This window comes from Ovis aries, chromosome 2 (assembly GCF_016772045.2).
Source record: "Ovis aries strain OAR_USU_Benz2616 breed Rambouillet chromosome 2, ARS-UI_Ramb_v3.0, whole genome shotgun sequence".
In the NCBI taxonomy this organism is placed as follows: domain Eukaryota; kingdom Metazoa; phylum Chordata; class Mammalia; order Artiodactyla; family Bovidae; genus Ovis; species Ovis aries.
Genome location: NC_056055.1, coordinates 12,828,138 through 12,852,363, shown reverse-complemented (window position 1 = coordinate 12,852,363; position 24,226 = coordinate 12,828,138). Strand labels below are relative to the sequence as shown.

Genomic DNA, 24,226 nt, shown 5'->3' with positions numbered 1-24,226 from the left:
AAAGATGGAGAAGCTCTATATAGTCAACAAAAACAAGACCAGGAGCTGACTGTGGCTCAGATCATGAACTCCTTATTACCAAATTCAGACTCAAATTGAAGAAAGTAGGGAAAACCACTAGACCATTCAGGTATGACCTAAATCAAATCCCTTATGATTACACAGTGAAAGTGAGAAATAGATTTAAGGGCCTAGATCTGATAGATAGAGTGCCTGATGAACTATGGAATGAGGTACGTGACATTGTACAGGAGACAGGGATCAAGACCATCCCCAGGGAAAAGAAATGCAAAAAAGCAAAATGGCTATCTGGGGAGGCCTCACAAATAGCTGTGAAAAGAAGAGAGGCAAAAGCAAAGGAGAAAAGGAAAGATATAAGCATCTGAAATCCAAAGAATAGCAAGAAGAGATAAGAAAGACTTCTTCAGCGATCAATGAAAAGAAATAGAGGAAAACAACAGAATGGGAAAAACTAGAGAACTCTTCAAGAAAATTAAGAGATACCAAGGAAACATTTCATGCAAAGATGGGCTCGATAAAGGACAGAAATGGTATGGACCTAACAGAAGCAGAAGATATTAAGAAGAGGTGGCAAGAATACACGGAAGAACTGTACAAAAAAGATCTTCATGACCCAGATAATCATGATGATGTGATCACTAATCTAGAGCCAGACATCTTGGAATGGGAAGTCAAGTGGGCCTTAAAAAGCATCACTATGAACAAAGCTAGTGGAGGTGATGGCATTCCAGTTGAGTTCTTTCAAATCCTGAAAGATGATGCTGTGAAAGTGCTGCACTCAACATGGCAGCAAATTTGGAAAACTCAGCAGTGGCCACCAGACTGGAAAAGGTCAGTTTTCATTCCAATCCCAAAGAAAGGCAATGCAAAAGAATGTTCAAACTACCACACAATTGCACTCATCTCACATGCTAGTAAAGTAATGCTCAAAATTCTCCAAGCCAGGCTTCAGCAATACGTCAACCATGAACTCCCTGATGTTCAAGCTGGTTTTAGAAAAGGCAGAGGAACAAGAGATCAAATTGCCAACATCTGCTGGATCATGGAAAAAGCAAGAGAGTTCCAGAAAAACATCTATTTCTGCTTTATTGACTAGGCCAAAGCTTTTGACTGTGTGGATCACAATAAACTGTGGAAAATTCTGAAAGAGATGTGAATACCAGACCACCTGACCTGCCTCTTGAGAAATCTGTATGCAGGTCAGGAAGCAACAGTTAGAACTGGACATGGAACAACAGACTGGTTCCAAATAGGAAAAGGAATACGTCACGGCTGTATGTTATCACCCTGCTTATTTAACTTACATGCAGAGTACATCATGAGAAACGCTGGACTGGAAGAAGCACAAGCGGGAATCAAGATTGCTGGGAGAAATATCAATAACATCAGATATGCAGATGACACCACCCTTATGGCAGAAAGTGAAGAGGAGCTAAAAAGCCTCTTGATGAAAGTGAAAGAGGAGAGTGAAAAAGATGGCTTAAAGCTCAACGTTCAGAAAACGAAGATCATGGCATCTGGTCCCATTACTTCGTGGGAAATAGATGGGCAAACCGTAGAAACAGTGGCAGACTTTATTTTTTGGGGCTCCAAAATCACTGCGGATGGTGACTGCAGCAATGAAATTAAAAGACGCTTACTCCTTGGAAGAAAAGGTCCATCTAGTCAAGGCTATGATTTTTCCAGTGGTCATGTATGGATGTGAGAGTCGGACTCTGAAGATGGCTGAGCGCTGAAGAATTGATGCTTTTGAACTGTGGTGTTGGAGAAGACTCTTGAGAGTCCCTTGGACTGCAAGGAGATCCAAACAGTCCATTCTGAAGGAGATCAGCCCTGGGATTTCTTTGGAAGGAATGATGCTAAAGCTGAAGCTCCAGTACTTTGGCCACCTCATGCGAAGAGTTGACTCATTGGAAAAGACTGATGCTGGGAGGGATTGGGGGCAGGAGGAGAAGGGGACGACACAGGATGAGATGGCTGGATGGCATCATGGACTCGATGGACATGAGTCTGAGTGAACTCCAGGAGATGGTGATGGACAGGGAGGCCTGGCGTGCTGCGATTCATGGGGTCGCAAAGAGTCGGACACGACTGAGTGACTGAACTGGACTGAACTGAACACTTGTCTTAGTAGTCAGAAAGGAAGAAATGTTCTGAGTATAGTTTGGTGTTGTCAGATTTGTTTCCCTTTGGGTCAAATAAAGAGTGATGAGGATGAGTAAGGTCACAGGCCATAGTTGCCTTTCATGTTTTCCTTTCCTCCTCTCTACCTCAATTCAGTAGGACTTTGGGGGTTTGGAAGTACAGATAAATATCAGTTGCTATACCCACTGTTGCTGTGATAATTTTGGACCTTATTATTGTATTTTTTGACTTGATTATTATTTTATGACTTGATTTAGCTGCAACCTCTATAAACACATTTCTTTTTCTAGGATATATAGAGTCAGTGATTTCTGCTACTGATACCAAATTAATATTCTTATAACACGCCTCTCAAAATGCCATATTCCTGCTCAAAAGTCTTCAATAGCTTATAGTTGCCAGTTGACCAAAGGCTATCTCTATAGCCTGGAATTCAAGTCCCAGTACATTTTAGTACCTTCTTACTGTTCTTGACCTAAATCTCACTTGTTCTATTGATTTAACCTACTTTACCATCCATACAAGCTAACTTCAATCCCCATCACAAGTCTATACTTTTCGTTGTCCAAAATAGTATCCCCTTTCTAACTGTGCTAATCCTATTTTTCAAACACAGTTTATCTTCAAAACTAAAAGTAAATATTTTTTGAACAGCCATAGCATTTTACATATCACATATGTATATTTTGTACATCATATTTTATTTTTATTCAATCTCAACTGCTTAGAACTGGATTAAATGTAACTCTTGGTTCATGGCACACATTCTGACTTCTTTGTAATAATTATTGCCCTACTTTATATGAAGTTCCTTTAAGGGAAGTACTATGCAATAGTCAAATCTTCTGAAATACCTAAAAGATATTCAATAAATAGTTAAATGAATCAATGGACAAGACTTCCTTCTGTAGTTTCCACAAAACCTGATTCAGAATGACCCGTTCTGCCTGGCATTCTTTCCGATGATCTGCGTGGTCTAATCTACTGCACCTTGAAATACTCCGCTCATCTAGTCACTGTTTCCCTTTCAGATTCCCATATTCAAATGTTTGGATTATTTTCTGAATTTTAATCTGTGTGTAAAGAAAACTGCAAGTATTTTACTTTGGCAACTACAATGCTTTCAACATGTTGAATCTCACCATGTCACCACCTTTCCCCCTTTCCATCCCTTAAAGAAGGGTGTGGCGCAAAAGCCACAAGGGAGAATCCCTGGATGAGAATTCTGCTAATTACTACTGGCTATGACACTGTCTGACCTTCTCTGTGTTATGTAACCAATTGGAGAACTGTTTTTTTCTCTCACAATACATGGGGGATCAAGTTTACAGCCAAGTAATTGTAAAACGAAAATGTCATGAGCCCTTCTAGGGGTGAAAAGGATGTGACAAGTAATGGGATTCCTAGGATAGAAGAGTGAGATAGAGCTTTGCCTGAAGTCTTCAACAGATGATTATAAAGGGACAAAGTACCATGTTATGTAGTAAAACATGAGGGAGATGTTATCCAGACTTGAGGCAGGAGTGGGTGGTCAGGTAAGCTTTGTTGGTCAAAGAGATTTCACAGGTGAGACCAGAACCATGCATGAAAGTGAGGGGATATAGAAACAGGGTGATGCCATTTCAGACAGAGGGGTCAACACGCGTAGACACAAAGGCAAGGGAGGACCAGCTTGAGAACATTCAGAGTTCTCTCTAGCCGGAAGGAAGAGGGGGTGAGGCTAGAAAGGTGACTGCAAGAACCACTGGGCTGAACAGGTCACTTTCAAAAGCTAGGAATTTTTTCTTAAATCAATGAGAAAAATGACAATAAGTTAGGACGTGTGACAAGATCGCCTTGGATGCCTTTTGGAGAATGATTTTGAAAGACAGTAACATTCATCCTCAAACATGGAAAGACTTACTCACCCCGACGTATCTCTATACATAAGGATGATTTAAGAACTTAAATTATAGTTTTTGGGTTTTTTTTGCTTAACTGCTTTACTCTTTTTCTCCATGACTCCCATTTTCCTTTTGGCTCTTTTTGGTTTTCCAGAAATAGAAGTCATCACTGGGCATAAAATACGAGAAAACTGACATCACCCATTCTAAAGACATAACATGTAAAGAACAATATCACTGGATTGATTGACACAGCCATCATGGAAAAAAGTGTCAGCAGAGAAGAAAGAAATGATGCACAGGAAAAGCACAGGCATCTGTTTCTGAGGATGGAGTAGATGTATTTTTCCTTAGTCCTTCTGCTAAAGTACAGCTAAAACCTGTGGATGTTATATATAAAATATACATGAAATGACACTGATAAGGCAGACCCGCCAAGGACCTCAAGATTCAAAGAACAACATGCTGGTAAGTTCCCTGGGCTTTCTTTTCCCTCACATATCCCCAACTTAAGAGCTGAAGAAGCCTGGAAACCTCAAAACACCAACAGGCGTGGACAGAAAAGCTCCCAAACAACAAAACACACCTCTCTCAGCCAAAGGATGAAGAAAGGGGCAGCCTAGCAAAATAGATCACTTTTGGACAATAATCAATCAACGCTATTCTAGCCAAACACTGCAGAAAAACCTGTGGCCCAAGCCGAACCTTACCAGGCAGAAGCCAAGTAGACAGCCTAATTTCCACTCCTGCAAAGATCTAGAAAGGCGCCCCCACATGTCTGCCAGGGTTGGTATGAGCGAAGGCCAAGCAGAGAGATGGGTCTTTCATATTAATAGAGACCAAAGAGGTAAGGATGGGTGTCTCACTTCCGTACTCATCCAGAAGTAACAAAGAGTCCTTCCCTGCACCACTGGAGTGGGTCTCAGAGTAAGCTCAGTGGTATATGAGAACTTGCATTACACCCAAGCAGTGAAGAGGTTCCCTCCTCACAGTGTCAATGGAGCCCACATGGAGAGCAATCAGCAGGCATCTAGACCCAGGACTTCCATCCAGATCCAGCAGTAATGAGGATCCCCTCACACACGTACATGTCAGTGTCAGTCAACAGGGCAAATGAGGAACCTGGGTTTCTGTATTCACCTGGTGGTGTTCCTCCGTCTTCCCCCACTGGAGGAAAGTTTATATAACACTCACGAAATGACAAAATCAAAGACTTGGAGAACAGACTAGTGGTTTCAAGAGGTTAAAGTAGGGCAGTTAGGGGTAGGAGTGAAGTGTTTGTGGTTCTAAAAGGACATGTTATGGATTCTCATGGTGGTGATGCTGTTCTATAGCTTGACTGTATTAATGTCAATATCCTGGTTGTGATATTAAACTATAGCTTTGCAAGATGATACCATTGGGAAAAATTAGGAAAATGGTAATAGGGGATTTCTCTGTATTAGTTCTTAAAGCTGCACGTGGCAATAATATTTCAAAACGTGTAATAAAAATTTAAAAAGTGAAAGGCAGAGAAGCAAAAATTTCAGGGTGCATCCAGAAATACCCAAGACACAGAAACTTTACCTCAGAGCCTGCAGTATCTGGGTCACTAAAGAGGTATGACTGGTTGCAGGCCAGGGATATTGCTTTATACATGGAACAGAATATGACAAAGAGTATGTATGCATATTGGAATGACTGGAGAGGACTATTCCTCCTACAGAAATTTACAATTTGAACTCTTATGCATCTATCAGTTTCTATAAAATTTTACAGTTGCCCATGAAGGTCACATATTTCTCTCTGAAATTATTCTTAGGAAACACTTTTTTTTTCTTATTACTATAAATTGGATTTCATGACATTTTTCAAATTTAATGTTTCATTGATATGAGGTCTTTATCTTGCCACATTACAAGTTTATTCTATTAATTCTAGTGGTTTTCCATGGATTTTTTTCGATTTCCTAAGTTAGCAATAACATCATATGCAAATAGTAAAACAGCTATTTTTGTTTTAAATATTGATGGTGAAAAGGAGTAACATGCCTTATTAACCTTTATGGTTATGCCTTTACCTATTTCACGTTTCACATCTAATATGTATTTGATTACTTTTTCTCATAACTTATTCTATAGTTCATAATTTATTTGCCTACAACTGCTTCCATATTTTGACAAAATCTATAAATGTCAAGGTTTTATGAAAAATTTCCCAAATGTGAACATATGCTTTCTTGGTGGCTCAGCTGGTAAAGAACCTGCCTGCAATGCAGGAGACCTGAGTTTGATCCTTGGATTGGGAAGGTCCCCTAGAGAAGGAAATGGCAAGCCACTCCAGTATCCTTGCCTGGGAAATCCCACGGACACAGAAGCCTTGAGGGCTACAGTCCACAGGGTCACAAAAAGTCACATACAACTTAGGGATTCAACTACCAACAACATATGTTACATACAGCAATAATGGTTTGCTTTGTATTTGTTAACTACTGCTTAAATGGTAAAACACATACAAACAGACATACATACATAATACCATGGTTTTAGAACTATATTTGTAAAATAATCGCAGTGTAACTAGATAACATGAAAGGCATAAATGTGTGATTAGCCACTTCCTACTGTTGCACTTGAGCTTCCAGATGGCTGACTTTGATTCTTAGCCAGTGCTTCTAAGGGTCAGTAGACTTGTTCACCTTCATTTCTCTAAAAAAGGAATGGAAAATTCCCAGGAAGTTGGGAACCAAGCAGAGTTTCCATATGCTGTGTTCTAGTATCTAAACATGCAATTTACTTTATTTACTCATTCATTCATTCACTCAAAATTTATTAATGCTGACTCCAAGTTCATAGCCATGTAGCAGAGGTGATAAAGTGGGGGACAGAGAGAGAGAGACATAGACATAATCCTCCCCTAAAGGGATTCAGAGAATATCAAAGGAAAAAAAACCTTACCAAAAATGGTGATACTGTGCTGTGTCGTAAGTGTTAACCAAAAAAAAAAAAAAAAGATATTTATGAGAACCAAAAGAATCTAGATCAAAGTGTGCCAGGACAACAAGGAATGAAAGGGAAAGTTCCATAAGAAACGTGAGTTTGTTATGAATCCTGATGGACTGGTAAAACTGAACAGATAGACAAGACATGGACTAGTCTAAGCAAAGGAGGATAACTTTGGAGCCATGAAAGGGCTTTAAGCCTAGGAAAGCTGGAACATAAGATACCGTAATGTTCATACCCAAGAGATTATTTAAGCCTGGTAGAATCGCATGACTTCCATCTTTTTATCAAACTTTCAAAAGAGATACAATAGTGTTTTCTCAGTCTTTCATGAAACCATTAATTCACTTTGTCAATACAGAGCAGGTGTTGCAACCTCAGTAGAGGGTGACATTTGCAACTTGTCACAGCTGTTTGATGTACGATAGGCTATTTAGCAGCGTCCCTGGCTGCTAGTCACTAGGCAACAGTAGTTCCTTCCAACTGTGACAATCAACAATGTCTTCAGACAAAGCCAACTGTCCCCAAACAGCAAAACCTCTCTCTGTTCAGAACCACCACTGGTAAAGCATCATGATTTAAATTAATCAAGGACTTACTATATGCCAAGCAGTGTAATATGCTTTTTACACACACTATCTCATTGAACAATCCTACTTTATTAACCCCAATTCATAGACTAAGAAACTAAGGTTCACAGAGGTCAAAAAACTTGCCCAGAAAAACTCAGCAAGGAAGTGACAGAACTAGAATTCATCACTAGCATTCATGCCACTAACTGCAATCGTAACAATTTATAGATTTATGGATTTACAAGGTTGTATAAGGGTTTCTCAAGTGGCACTAGCGGTAAAGAACCTGCATGCCAATGCAGGAGACATAAGAGACACAGGTTCAATCCCTGCATCAGGAAGATGCCCTGGAGGAGGGCATGACAACCCACTCCAGTATTCTTGCCTGGAGAATCTCATGGACAAAGGAGACTGGCAGGCTACAGTCCAGAGGGTCTCAAAGAGTCGGACGTGACTGAAGTGACCTAGCACACATGCACACATAAGGACTCAATCACATATCTCAGTATTGCCAGTGTATAGCAAGCTCACTGGGTCCATTATTTCTCTGAGCCTGACTTTTGTCTAGCTTCAGTTAAGTCACGCAGTCGTGTCTGACTCTTTGCGACCCCATGGACTGCAGCACGCCAGGCCTGCCTGCTCATCACCAACTCCCGGAGTTTACTTAAATGCGTGTCCATTGAGTCGGTGATGCCATCCAACTATCTCATCCTCTGTTTTCCCCTTCTCCTCCCACCTTCAATCTTTCCCAGCATCAGGGTCTTTTCCAATGAGTCAGTTCTTCGCAGCAGGTGGCCAAAGTACTGGAGTTTCAGCTTCAGCATCAGTCCTTTTGTCTAGATTGGGCTATCATTTTCAAATTGCTAACTCTGGCTACCCTCCAAGTATGGCTCATCATCTCATATTCAGTGAGCACCAACTCCATGCAGAGCCCAGGGAACCAAACACGGGAGATGCTAAGCTACAACTGAGAAGCAACTGTTTATTTTAAATGTAGCCTGGAAAGAGCAGCAAAATATTTCTGAATTATTTCTTTGACAGATAAGGATGGTGCAATGAGTGCTGTGGAATGACTGCTGGCAATAAAATGGAGCAGAGAGAGTGCTGGATTCTGGGCTCCCAGAGAGTTGGGTCTGCACACTAACATCTTCAGAAATGAATGACATTAGGAAAATTTAACATTCCTTCACCCTGTCTCCTGTTCTGCAAATGAGGAACATAAGCGGGAGAAGACTTTGCAAGAGGCATGTGGGTATGGCATGAATTCTCTTACAGAGACAACTTCTAGGACTTCAGTGTCCCTATGTACTCTTACCTAAACTGATGTGCCAGAGAAAGCATCTATTGCACCTTTTTTTTTTTTTTTGCATCTACTGCACCTTGACACAACTGCCCTTCGTTCACTTTTCAAAAGCAACATGTACTTTTCACCTCTTCTAAATCTTGGTGCATTGCCCCAAGGCAATAAATCCCCAGCACAACTCAAAATCTTGTATCTGGAGACCCTTCAGATTAAGGCACAATAAGCAAGTCCTCTTTTTTTTTTTTTTTTTAGTTTTTATTTTTAAATTTTAAAATCTTTAATTCTTACATGCATTCCCAAACATGAACCCCCCTCCCACCTCCCCTCCCCATAACATCTTTCTGGGTCATCCCCATGCACCAGCCCCTGCGTCAGACATAGACTGGCGATTCAATTCACATGATAGTATACATGTTAGAATGTCATTCTCCCAAATCATCCCACCCTCTCCCTCTCCCTCTGAGTCCAAAAGTCCGTTATACACATCTGTGTCTCTTTCCCTGTCTTGCATACAGGGTCGTAAGAAACATTTTTTTTACTTCTTCCTTTTTTTAAAAAAAATTATCTATTTATTTGGCTGCACTGGGCTTTAGTTGCCACATGAGGATCTTCGATCTTCCTGGAAGCATCTGGAATCTTTAGTTGTAGCATGTAACCTCTGTAGCTGAGGCATGTGGGATCTAGTTCCCTGACCAGTGATCAAACCCGGACCCTCTGCGCTGGGAGCGTGGAGTCACAGCCATTGATCACAAAACAAGTCCTAAAGAAACTTTTCTAGTCTTCCACATATTTCAAAAAAGTATCTTTCAACAAGATTTCCTGACACCAGAAATGGGCATTTGGTTCATTCCTGAGATTTTCGAATTCATGTATGTTGCAGGGTGGGGAGGTGGGAGTAAAATCTCTGTTCATTCGTCATTATTCCTTTTCAAACCCGACTACTGTCAAAGCATATGGCACTTGTTAAGAAAAATCTCACAAGGGCAAAACAAAGGAGAAAATAACCTTAAGAAATACTGAAGGTGGCAGCAGCTTATTTCATCCAGCTGACAAATTCAGGGCAGTGTCTCTGCCAATCACAGAATTCTAAAGTAATATGACTGACACTGGAATGTTCATTAGCTTATTTAGCCTTTTTTCTCAGAAAAGAAATCTGATTTAGAGGATAGGTTTGACTGTTAGAAATATTTTAACAAATAGATATGGTAGTATTTGTTCAGAAATTAAACAAGCTACATCTATGGCTCCAAGATTTTGATAAGAATGTATTAATGCACATTTTGGGTAAAATCACTTTATCAAAAACTATTCAATGGCAAAAAGTTTATTAAACTTTGTACTATTTTCCTTTTCCCAAAATTGATTAGGTTAAGCAAAATGGTTCCAAATGAAATAGTAACAGACAGTCGTTTAACAAGTCCTGGTAAACTTCCAGTCTTTGGGGGCTTCCCAGAAATTTGAGGAAGTGGATGATTGGAATGATGGGCTAAAAACTCCTTTTGCTGGTGAAAAGTTTTCCAATTCCTTAGTTTCAGTAGAATTGACAAAGCACCTAAGGGAACTGTCAGCTGAGAGATCATTTAGAATCACTTTTTGATAATAGATAACTCATTTTATTTTTGGCATGCCACCCAGGATGAATTCCTAGAACTACGTGACATCAATTTAGCCCAACTCTTTCAAGTCCCATCTACATTTCTGCATGAAGGTTTTCAGCACTAAAAGCTGCAAGAATGAAAAACACTGAAATGAATGCTGTAAGGTCTCTTATTCTAACCATGAATGACAAATCCATGGATTTGTCCTCCATGAATTAATGAACAAGCCATCTGATTAACAGATGAATCTCCAACAGTATCTTATTTTTATATGTAATAAGTATCAAAATGTATAATAATGCTTGACACATTATATACAAATAACAATTGAAAAACTAACAATCTGTTAGCAATTTTGGTCACAGAACATGTGAAAATTTCAACTGATATCAACAATTTTTGTAGCAGAGAAGTAGAAGTCTGTGATCAATAAAAGGCTTTAGGACATAAAAATACTTTCATTAGAACAGAATTATGTGGTGGAAGTGGAGTAAGAAGATCTAAGAAAACATGGAAAGTTTCTGCACTAGAAAAAAAAGGTGCTTGCAGACCAACAAATTTTTGGTTACCAAAGAGGGAAGGGTGAGAGAGGGATAAACTGGGGTTTTGATTAACATATACATACTACTATTAATATATATAAAACCAACAACAACCTACTGTATAGCACAGGGAACTATACTCAATATTTTCCTCTTTCTTCAGCTGCATTGTTAGGCATGTGGGTGTTAGTTCCCTGACCAGGGTTCAAACCCTTGCGCCCTGCAGAGGAAGCACAGAGTCTTAACCACTGGACTACCAGGAAAGGCCCTACACTCACTATTTAGTAATAACTTATAAGGGAAAAAGCAGGTTTCCCATGAAGCTCAGCTGGTAAAGAATCACCTGCAGTGCAGGAGACCCTGGTTCGATCCCAGGGTCAGGAAGATCCCCTGGAGAGGGATAGGCTACACTCCAGTATTCTGGCCTGCAGAATTCCCTGGACTGTATAGTCCATAGGGTTGCAAAGAGTTGGACAGGACTGAGCACCTTTGACTTTCATAAGGGAAAAGAATATGAAAAAGAATACATATATGTATAACTGAATCACTTTGCTGTACACCTAACAACACTTGTAAATCAACTACAATAAAAAAATTTAAGTGTGTGTTCATAGATGGATACTACTAGAAAGAATCAAATTTGCTCTAGTATTTAGACTTTGGTGGGAATGTTTAACAGTAATACAATAGTTTTATTTATTTTATTTTACATTTTTATTGGAGTATAGTTGCACAACGGTTTTTAAACATCAATACAGTGCTATGGAAATGCCATCTTTAAAAACCCTGTTGAAAAGTTTGGATGGCCTCTTAAAAAGCAATGAGAGGCACATGCATTTTCAATCTTTCTTCAGTGCTTATATGAGCAAAAATATTTGAAGATTACTTATTTAGCAGGTGTTAATTGTTTTCCCTCCTTCTCCCCTTCACCGCTATAGGAAAGAGTTACTTATAGTGTGACTAGGGGAAAGAAGAAGGAAACAAGGAATATTCTACAATGAGAAGCAGGAATTGTTCATAATCTTTTTTCTGACAATTTCAGAATATTGGGTATATTTTTATGAATATTTCTAAAGAAAACGACATACTGACTTTGGGAGGTCTCCACTCAAGACAGTGATGGAGGATGATCCCTGGGTCACCTTCTCCCACAACACACACCGAATTTGCAGCTATAATACATATGGGACAACTTCCTCTGAAAAACCCTAAAGGTCGTCTAAGCAACTACAACACATTGAGCAAGGCTTCCCAGGTGGCACAGTGGTAAAGACTCTGCCTGCCAATGAGGGTGTCATCCCTGATTTGTGAAGATTCCCCAGAGAAAGAAGGTCCGCCTGGTCAACGTTATGTGTGGTTTTTCCAATAGCCATGTACGGATGTGAGAGTTTGAATATAAAGAAAGCTGAGTGCAGAAGAATTGATGCTTTTGAACTGTGGTGTTGGAGAAGACTCTTGAGAGTCCCTTGGACTGCAAGGAGATCCAACCAGTCCATCCTAGAGGAGATCAGTCCTGAGTGATAATTGGAAGGACTGATGTTGAAGCTGAAACTCCAATACTTTGGCCACCTGATGCAAAGAGCTGACTCATTTGAAAAAGCTGTGATGCTGGGAAAGATTGAAGGCAGGAGGAGAAGGGGACAACAGAGGATGAGATGGTTGGATGGCATTACCGACTCAACGGACAAGAGTTTGGGTAAACTCCAGGAGTTGGTGATGGACAGGGAAGCCTGGCCTGCTGCAGTCCATGGGGTCACAAAGAGTCGGACACGACTGAACGTGCACACACACACATACTGGGCCAAGGCAACAAAGCCCCCATAGAAGCAGGCAGGAGGAGCTGGGACAAAACCTCATCATAAACCCCATCCCAGCATGGCCACCCACAAATCAGAGAGAACTCAAAGCCTGGAGCTGCTCCCTGGGGAGGGAGGAGTTGAACCCCACAGCAGGCTCCCAACTTGTAACACTTGCCTCTGAGAGACAATAGCCCAAAACATTTAGCTTTGAAATCCAACAGGGCTCAAGTCCAAGAAACCCACAGACTGTAAGGAACTGAGAAACGCCTCTTAATGGGGTCTTTCATGACTCACCTGCCCCAGGGCTCAACACAGAGGCAGAGGGTCTGGAGGCATCCAGATTTGATAGGACTAAAGTTCGTTTCCACCTCATGCGAAGAGTTGACTCACTGGAAAAGACTGATGCTGGGAGGGATTGGGGGCAGGAGAATAAGGGGACGACAGAGGATGAGATGGCTGGATGGCATCACTGACTCGATGGACGCGAGTCTGGGTGAACTCCGGGAGTTGGTGATGGACAGTGAGGCCTGGCGTGCTGCGATTCATGGGGTCGCAAAGAGTCGGACACGACTGAGCGACTGAACTGAACTGAAAGTTCATTTGCTCATCTTAAAGTGTCTGAGTTTAGACACACACAGAGGCCTGCAGGCTGGCGGACACCATCTTTTACCCTCTTTCTCTTCCTCACGCTGGCCAGTGGATACCATCTTTTTTCTTATTTCCTTCTTTCTCCCAAAAGGCACCATCTCTATTCTTTTCCTCTGCTATGCTCTAGAGCCACAGCACCTCCAAAAGGGGAGCTTCAAACGTGGCCGGTGCCCCAGTTTTGGGAGCTGCTGAGTAGCCGCTACCCATAGGTTGCTCGGCTCTGGAAGTGAGTGGGACTTATGCTCGTGGGTCCCAAGAGACAAAGAGCAACCAATGGAGAAAAAGTTCTTAAACCACTTCCGCCCCCAAGAGACAGGAAGAGGCAATAGCTCCTGGGAGCACAGACTTTGTTAATTAACTATTCATTCTAGCTGCAGCCCGAAGGGCAGGTTTCTAATTAAATCCACGTGTAAGTGCTATTTACAATCCTTTCCAGAGCTCTCCAAGGGGAGATGCTAACTTCATGCTCTCCTTGAACAAACCAAAATTCCAGGATCTCCCAGAGGGAGGCTTCACACGCGTCTGGTGGCTGGGTTTTGAGGCTGCCTCCCAGGAGATGCTCCGGGATTGCCTGGCTCTGGAGATGGTGGGGGGTGGGGGTGGGGGGGGGTGGGGGTTAGCTGCTTTGGAGTCCTCTGGGCCTTATAACAGTGGGAGAGACTGCTCTGGCAGGCTAGCACCCCCAGGGCACTGCACAGACTATATAGCCTGAAGCACTGCACTGACTTTCTATGAAAGAGGCCTATTTGCTTGTTCTGGAGCCTGAGGGGTAGCCTCAGGTTTGCCAAGTACACAGAGGCCTAGAGAGGTGCTCTCAGGGAACCCAGGCAGTTGGATGCCATCTTTACTTGCTCTCTCCCTCTCGCCACACCTTGCTGATACGCCCTGGACAGGAGTTTAGATGCTCCTCTGGAGCCCCAATTTTTGTGACTACCACTCTGGGGACACCTCCAGATGGCCCGGCTCTGGCAGCGAGTGAGTCTTCCGCTAGTAGACTGTATGTATTTGCATACTTTAAAAGCTGCTGCCTGAAGGTATGCATTCCAAACAGCCTGAATCTAGGTGCTGACTGAGATCCTCCCCATTGGAACACCTGCAGGTTTTGGCACACCCTCAACTAATGGGAGCCATTAAAAATAAAAATGCAGCTGCTGCTGCTAAGTCGCTTCAGTCGTGTCCGACTCTGTGCGACCCCATACACGGCAGCCCACCAGGCTCCCCCGTCCCTGGGACTGTCCAGGCAAGAACACTGGAGTGGGTTCCCATTTCCTCCTCTAATGCATGCAAGTGAAAAGTGAAAGTGAAGTCACTCAGTCGTGTCCAACCCTCAGCAACCCCATGGACCACAGCTTTCCAGGCTCCTCCGTTCATGGGATTTTCCAGGCAAGAGTACTGGGGTGGGGTACCATAAAAATAAAAATAGGCTGTCCTATATAGCTCAGGGAACTTGACTCAATAACGCTTTGCTGCTGCTGCTGCTAAGTCGCTTCAGTCATGTCTGACTCTGTGTGATCCCACAGACGACAGCCCACCAAGTTCCTCTGTCCCTGGGATTCTCCAGGCAAGAATACTGGAGTGGGTTGCCATTTCCTTCTCCAATGCATGCATGCATACTAAGGCGCTTCAGCTGTGTCTGACTGTGCGACCCCATGGACAGCAGCCCACTAGGCTCCTCTGTCCATGGGATTCTCTAGGCAAGAACACTGGAGTGGGTTGCCATTTCCTACTCCACAATAATGCTCTATGGTGATCTAAATGGGAAAGAAATCCAAAAAAGAGGGGATGTATGTATAGGTAGAGCTGATTCACTTTACTGCACAGCAGAAACTAACGCAATATTGTAAAGCAATTCTACTCCAGTAAAATTTTTAAAAAAAAAAAATAATAAAGTACAATAAAATAAGCTGCTTGGACAATCACAAAGGTTTAAGAGACAACCAAGAGCTGGGGAGGATTGAAAAATACAGGTCCTCTCCTATATGGGGCCACTTCTTCAAGACTGAGAGAGCTGTCAATTTTATCTAATGCATAGAAAGCAATGTAGAGAGACAAGGAAAATGAAGAAAGAGAGAAATATGTTCTAATCAAAGGAATAAGACAAAACTTCAGGGAAAAAAAAAACCCACCTTAAATAGAGATAAGTAATTTGCCTGATAAAGAGTTCAAAGTCATGGTCATAAAGATGCTCACCAAACTCTAAGAAAACTGAGCGAACACAGTGAGAACTTCAACAAGAAACAGAAGCTATGGTAAAGTACCAAACAGAAGTCACAGAGCTGAAGAAGACAATAACTGAACTGAAATACAGTATTCTGACTTTGAAGTTGGGTGGTGTTTCACACCTACAGTCTAATGATACATTTCGTCCTGTTTTAACAATTATGATAGACTGGAAATCACACCATCAGGACTGAATCCCTACCTTATTCAGTGGCAAACCAAACTAACTAGCCCAGTCTAGGCAGCAGTGACCCATCCTCCTCAAGCTGATGAGAGCCACTGTCAACATGCCAGCAACACTCCCTCATAAAAAAAGTGAATAGGAATACATTGTACAAATTCCTTACACCTTACAAATCCATTATTAGGCACAGCCAGGGAAGTTTTCTGGGAGAAAAAAATAGCTCTGCTCTGCTCAGAGAACAAGATTTCCAAATGTTCTGGTTTCTATTCAAGAATGTCTACAGCTCTCTGTCCTTTCTCTTTCCAAAGAAATGATATAGTAGTTAGACAGGAAAATGAGTGTGTGTGCAGGGTGAGGGTGGGGATTTGTGTGCATATATTTACATGTGTAATAAGATATTTCTATGTAAATATTTCACTGTTTCCATTTCTATTGTGTAGCCTTTTATGAAAAATAATATAACTGGGGCTTTGGCTCATTATCTGGTCCTCAGTGTTGGCCCCCATCCAGGTATAATTTTCAACCTGCTCACCATTCCAAATTCACTGAAATGGAGCTGTTGCCTGCAAAGCAGTGTCCTCAAGATGTCTATTGTATACTCTGTCTCTCGAATCCCTTGAGGGGAAATTCACAACAGCTGCAACTGCTTGGATTTACAACAGGAGTTCATTGGCTATGCACAACTAGCCTTTTAAAATGACTCATCTAGGGAATTAACCATTACCATGCACTGTATTTGATTAATTGTTGACAAAAGTTAACCAAATATCAATATTTTGCATTCAAGTAAACTGAATACATTCTTAAAAAGTCTTACCACGTGTCTTTGTGCTAAGGATCCCATGCTGCCCAAGGTGGATGTGGACACCAAGCAATTGCCTCAGATTTAGATAATGAGTTCTTTGTTTGCTCAACATTCTGGTATTAAACTTGGCCTCATACTTACATCTGTTTTCTTGATGGGCACTGAAAGCAGGCAATGGGGATGCACAGTGAACTAGAAAACCACTGCCCATTAAATCACTAGTCTGATGAAGAAGGCACAAGGCAAACAGTTAGTTGTGGTGGGAAAGGGGACTTGAAGAAGCAGGAAAAAAGGTCTGAGGGATGAAATCATGGTATTTTGGGGAAACTATAACTAGTTCCAGCTTTTAGCTCAAAGGGTAAAGAGAGGTCAAATCATACAACCTTTGTGCTCTGTTAAGGAACTTATAGCTTATTCCATGAAGTGAAAGTCGCTCAGTCATCTCAGACCCTTAGCAACCCCATGGACTATACAGTTCATGGAATTCTCCAGGCTGGAATACTGGAGTGGGTAGCCATTCCCTTCTCCAGGGTATCTTCCCAACCCAGGGATCAAACCGAGGTCTCCCACAATGCAGGCGGATTCTTTACCAGCTGAGCCACTAGGGAAGCCCAGCTTATTCCGTAAATGAGTAATAATTAAAAAACTGTATGCAGTGGCCAGATCAGGTTAGTCCTTTCTGTCATTCACTCTCTTCTTTTCCTGCCTTGTATTAGATTGAACTGCATGAAACTGTGACCTCGTGGGTTGAAAGTAAACAAATATTGATGCTCTCATAAGGGTCAAAGTAATACTTAACTGCACTTTGCAATTATATTTTTAATTATGTTTATCTGTTAAATGTCTATCTCTGTGGCTAGATGGTAGACTCCAGAGCCGGACAATTTTGGTTCATAAATCAGCTCTTATTAGCTGTGTGACTTTGGATAAGTTACTTAACCTCTCAGACTTCTAGTTTCCTTGTCTCTAAAGTGGAACACTATTCCCGAGAATTATTTTGAACATTAAGGAGTCAATATATATCAATGCTTGAAATGGTATTTGAGATATAGTAAAGTGAAAGTCATGGAAAAAGCAAGAGAGTTCCAGAAAAACATCTATTTCTGCTTTATTGACTATGCCAAAGCCTTTGACTGTGTGGATCACAATAAACTGTGGAAAATTCTACAAGAGATGGGAATACCAGACCACCTGACCTGCCTCTTGAGAAATCTGTATGCAGGTCAGGAAGCAACAGTTAGAACTGGACATGGAGCAACAGACTGGTTCCAAATAGGAAAAGGAGTACATCAAGGCTGTATATTGTCAGCCTGCTTATTTAACTTCTATGCAGAGTACATCATGAGAAACGCTGGACTGGAAGAAGCACAAGCTGGAATCAAGATTGCCAGGAGAAATATCAATAACCTCAGATATGCAGATGACACCACCCTTATGGCAGAAAGTGAAGAGGAACTAAAAAGCCTCTTGATGAAAGTGAAAGAGGAGAGTGAAAAAGTTGGCTTAAAGCTCAACATTCAGAAAACGAAGATCATGGCATCCCGTCCCATCACTTCATGGGAAATAGATGGGAAACAGTGGAAACAGTGACAGACTTTATGTTTTTGGGCTCCAAAATCACTGCAGATGGTGACTGCAGCCATGAAATTAAAAGACGCTTACTCCTTGGAAGAAAAGTTATGATCAACCTAGATAGCATACTCAAAAGCAGAGACATTACTTTGCTGACTAAGGTCCATCAAGTCAAGGCTATGGTTTTTCCAGCAGTCATGTATGGATGTGAGAGTTGGACTGTGAAGAAAGCTGAGCGCCGAAGAAGTGATGTTTTTGAACTGTGGTGTTGGAGAAGACTCTTGAGAGTCCCTTGGACTGCAAGGAGATCCAACCAGTCCATTCTGAAGGAGATAAGCCCTGGGATTTCTTTGGAAAGAATGATGCTAAAGCTGAAACTGCAATACTTTGGCCACCTCATGCGAAGAGTTGACTCATTGGAAAAGACTTTGATGCTGGGAGGGATTGGGGGCAGGAGGAGAAGGGGACAACAGAGGATGAGATGGCTGGATGGCATCACTGACTTGATGGATGTAAATCTGAGTGAACTCCGGGAGTTGGTGATGGACAGGGAGGCCTGGCATGCTGCGATTCATGGGGTCGCGAAGAGTCGGACACGACTGAGCGACTGAACTGAACTGAAAGTGAAAGTCAGTCATGTCTGACTCTTTGCAACCCCATGGATGTATAGTCCGTGGGATTCTCCAGGCCAGAATACTGGAGTGGTTACCCGTTCCCTTCTCCAGGGGATCCTCCCAACTCAGGGATCATACCGAGGTCTCCTGCATTGCAGGCAGATTCATACAGTAAGTGCCACTAAAATATTGATATTAGCTATTATTATTATCATCATCATCAGTTATTACTGCTATCATCAGCATCAGCCTCTTCATCACTTTCAAATGCCTTTGTTCACTGTGAAGAATGAGGAAATCAACCTAGAGCTAGAAATTGGAAGCACCTTCTTTCTGTTAGAGTCCATAGGTTTTCAGTCTTCTTCCCTTAGCTTAAGTTCAATTACTAATCCTAGAAGGATATTTCCTCAACCTTTTAAACCTGCTCATGTAGTATTAAAATCCCATACCGGAATTTCTGAATTATACAAAATACCTGCAGTAAATGAAGATGAGTTATGTCAGTTTTTTTAAAAAAGACAAAATATCAACAGCCTTTCATAAAGCACTGACTTACAGCCAAAAAATAAAAACTTCCTTCATGGGATGCACTTTCCTCATCTCCCAAGCAAATGTTGAGAAAGACCCTTATAGCTATCTCTAGTATTCCGCTTTTCTATGAAGTTAACTAACAAATACAGTTTGCCTCAGCATGTAACTTTTCCCCAGTCAAGCCAACAATCTCTACTTCAGTATAAAATGGCACAGTATCCTACTGCCTTTTCTCACGCAGGATTCTTGCTTTTCACGGGATACTCATTAGGTCAATATTCTGTCCACCTGTAGCAGCTGCAATGGTTCTTGATGGTACTCACTTGCATGCAGGGATTCTCCTTATCCTCCCGACAGCACGATTTCTCAAGTGAAGGCCACTAGTCTCACCCAGAAGAGTAGGATTTGCAAAAGAGATGCTGTCCTTTATCTTCCAGTACCTCGTTCTTGAGATTAGCATGTTAGTGTTCATTGATTAGTTTTCTCACAATATTATCTCATAACAATAACTACCACTGATTGAGAAATGACATGCCAGATACTGTCCTAGGCACTCCAAGTGTATTCTCTCAATTACCCAACTATCTATCTATCTATACATATGTATATACACACCCATATCTACAGATACACTTAAGTATACATATATATTGAGTTGGCCAAAAAGTTTGTTTGGGTTTTTTATACAATGTTACAGAACAGTCTAAATGAATGTTTTGGCCAACCCACTATGTACATATACATATACGCTATGCTATGCTATGCTAAGTCGCTTCAGTCATGTCCGAGTCTGTGCGACCCCATAGACGGCAGCCCACCAGGCTCCCCCGTCCCTCGGATTCTCCAGGCAAGAACACTGGAGTGGATTGCCATTTCCTTCTCCAATGCATGAAAGTGAAAAGTGAAAGTGAAGTCGCTCAGTTGTATCTGACTCTTAGCGACCCCATGGACTGCAGCCCACCAGGCTCCTCCATCCATGGGATTTTCCAGGCAAGAGTACTGGAGTGGGGTGCCATTCCCTTCTCCACTGGGATCTTCCTGACCCAGGGAGATTTTTTATCATCTGAGCCACTGGGTGTATGTATATACATATATACCCAGTGGCTCAAATGACAAAGAATACACACACACACACACACACACACACACACACACACATAAAACTATACCATTACGAAGCCCATTTTACAGAAGGAACAGAGAATTAGAAGGAATTAATCATTCAAAGTGACATAGTTTGTGTCAGAGGCTGAAAGTGAGCCAGTCTTTCTGCATTTTTAAACACTTTGAGTACAATTCAGAGTTTACGGTTTCTGAAAAGCAACGAATCCGAGAAGCTTTTCAGGAAAAAAATGCAAAATAAGCAGTATGATATCTTGGAAATAGGATTTAGAGAAAAATGTCTTGGGTCCCTTCCTGGGTCCTGCTGATTGTGGGTGGGATATGCCCTCTTGAGCAAAATACTCACCTTTCCCTGAGACCTCAATTTCCTCTTGTAGAATGAAGAGTTTAGCGCAGATAATCTCCAAGGTTTCTTTTGGCTTGAAAGATAAATGATTTGCTTTGGAAAGGCATTGTTTCTACGATGAGGATAAGTGCTCAGAATTCCAACTATTCTGAACGAAAGGTAACATTCTCTCCTGAAGCAATAAGGTAACTATCATCTAGCCATCCTTCAGATCTTGGTTTGCTACTGTTACTGCTAAGTCGCTTCAGTCGTGTCCAACTCTGTGCGACCTCATCGACGGTAGCCCAGCAGGCTCCCCCGTCCCTGGGAGTCTCCAGGCAAGAACACTGGAGTGGGTTGCCATTTCCTTCTCCAATGCATGAAAGTGAAAAGTCAAAGTGAAGTCGCTCAGTCGTGTCCGACCCTCAGCAACCCCATGGACTACAGCCTACCAGGCTCCTCCGTCCATGGGATTTTCCAGGCAGGAGTACTGGAGTGGGGTGCCATTGCCTTCTCCCAGATCTTGGTTTAGAGAGCAGGATATTAGTCTAACCTTCCCTGGGCTCCCTCCTTCATCCTGTATCAACACAGCACAGTCTGCGATACAAATTGCTTTGTGTAGCTAGATTGTAAGTTCCTAGAAGGTAGGTACCATGTCTATCGGTCCACTGAACCCCTGCCTGGTGCCTAGCACAGGGCTTGGCACAGAGAAAGTGCTCAGGAACATCTATCAGCGAACTGTATTTTAAAAGGGGCTCACAGCTTCCAGGTTTTCAGTACTGGATGATGTAGAGCTAATATTTCTTTCTGCCTTTCCAAGCGGTAAGAGTCTAGTAATGAGTCCTTCAGGTCACAGGAAGGTTATAATTTATTTTCTTAGCTCGTAGCATACAGAAGCCAGTGATGAGCAGAGCCTACCACAAGTGTGCAAAGCACAACTCAGAGTTCTTATACCACTTACTCCCATCCCTAAGAAACAAATATCAAAGATGATAACATCATGTTTTATATCAATGAACTGGATCTAGCTGAAATCTTGCACATAAGCAAGGCTTACTAACTGAAGCAAAGGGATGGATAAATGAATCCTTTTGTGCTTGGTGTTCTTGGCTAGAACCAGCAGCCAAAGTGCTTCTGTCCCCTCTGCTGAGGCTGCACTGATGGGCCCACCCACTGCATACATCTTAAAGGCAGCTGTGCTTTTCAGCCTGGAATGCACAACTGGTGGCAGCCACAGCGACTTGGGTAACTGGGGGCAGAGGGTTTGTGAACTGCCTCCCTGTCTTCATGCAGCCTGTCCCCTGGGATGCAAGATTACAGTGCCCAGGAGCAGTAGGGGCTGGGCACAGCATGGCTGAGGCTGCTGGGCAGCCATTCAGCAGTGGCTTATTGATAGGGAGCAGCTCAGTCTCAGACCACACGGAAACAGACGTGCTGACTACAGCATGCAGCAAAGAAAATGAGAGCTTCTGACTGTTTGGTGGGCTCGGACGGGTGGAGGGAAGGAGGGGGCGTCAGGGAGGCTGCCAAGCTGCGCTGTTCATGGAAATGTGGGAAGACTCAAGGGGAGGCGTTTTGCCAACTCAGAGGCAGTTGGGCTGACTCTCTACAACCCCCCTTTTTTCCCTGCTTAAATGAGAAATCCTGCTGGGTGGAATGGGAACGGGGCCAAGAAAGGAGTGATTCTGCTGGGCAAGCGTGGATGCTCGCACCCAGGAAGGGTGTCTGCCAGATGGGATCAGGACCAGTGGGAGGGGGTAATGGAGGAGGAGGAGAAGAAACTGAGGGAAGGGCGATGAGGAGCAATGAGAATGAAAGTCAGTATCGGAGACTGGGACCAGCAGATGCCACCACTTATATACAGAAAGGATCAACAAGGTTCTACTGCACAGCACAGGAAGCTATACTCAATGTCCTGTGAGAAACCACAGTGAAAAAGGATTAAAAGAGAGGATACATACATGTATAACTGAATCACTTTGCTGTACAGGAGAAACTAACAACATTGTAAATCAACTACACTTCCATTTTAAAAAAGAAATAACAGCAAGTAGAAAAAGCAAAAAGAAATGTCCCACAAGGAGAAGAAAAGGGAGAAAAACAGAGCAGGTCAAAACTGGGAAGTTCAGCCCTGGAAGAGCCACGTTTCTGTGTTACAGAGCAGACCTACCTACCTTCCAAATGTCAAAATGAAACAGCGTTCACATCAAACAAGCAGTGAAAGACCACACCGGACAGTATAAAGTAAGCCTACTGCCCGGAAATTCTCCTGGTGGGTGTTAATTTCCATGGGAATACATTTTTCCCAAGCAGCAAACCAGGGAAGAGTTGTTTAAAAAGAAACAAAAAAAAACCTCTAAAAACCATGCTGCTTTTTAAGTAAAGTAGAACAAATAAAATGCTGTCACAGAAAAACCACACACTACTTCTAAATAGTTGCTCTATCCTAAAATATAATTTAAAACACCAGAATCCTAAGTTGTTTTTCTAACAAAATATTAAAATTACAAAGATATTGCGGTAAGGAAACCTAGAGGTAAAATTACAGATGTCAAAGAAGTGAATTCCATTTTGAAGTGATGTCACTTTTTTTTTAGAGCTTTTTGATGTTCCTTTGTGGAGACTTAGGAGGAGCTAAAAGACCATAAAGTGAATGTTACATTTTTTGGTGACAATCCCACAAGTTCCAGGTACCCTGAGGACCAGAATCCCAATTGTTTCAGTCTCTCACAGAGGCTGAAGCATATTTTGATGATTTGGCTATTGACTGATTACAAATAAAAAGCCCCAAACCTTCCTCGTTTCCAGAGTTTGATCTAGACTTCAAGAGGTCCTTGAAGCCTTCTACTTCCTCTTGGAACTCTATGCCTAACACGTGAAGACTGGGCTGGCCTCATGGAGTCTCAGAAGCCACATGAACAACACCCTAGAGGTCCTGGGCAAGCCATTTTAGACTAGCCTCCAGCTAGTTGATGCCCAAACAGGTGAGAGAACTCAGGTAAGATCAGCAGGGCCACCAACCTTACTCTCAGTCAACAACAAATTGAGGACCAAAAGTGCTGCCCAATTGATTCACTGATTCATGAGCAATATCAATACTCTTGGGACTTCCCAGGTGGTCCAGGGCTTAAGACTTTGCTTTCCAATGCAGGGGGTGCACGTTCCATCCCTTGTCGGGGAACTAAGATCCCACGTGCCTCATGGCCAAAAAAAAAAAAACCAAAATATAAAACGAAGCAATATTGTAAAAAATTCAAGAAAGACTTTAAAAATGGTCCACATTAAAAAAAAAAAGTCTAAAACCAATACTAAATTCTTAGTGGTTAAGCCATTGAGCATGGGGCTTCTTTCCTACAGAGCT

The 24,226-nt window shown here is 42.1% G+C and overlaps 1 protein-coding gene across 3 annotated transcripts in view; it reads right to left on the bottom strand.

Annotated features, from left to right (window-relative positions):
* Window positions 1-24,226, bottom strand: part of SVEP1 (sushi, von Willebrand factor type A, EGF and pentraxin domain containing 1) — a 203,104-nt gene that overhangs the window by 139,533 nt on the left and 39,345 nt on the right. The gene's annotated exons all lie outside the window — the stretch shown is intronic.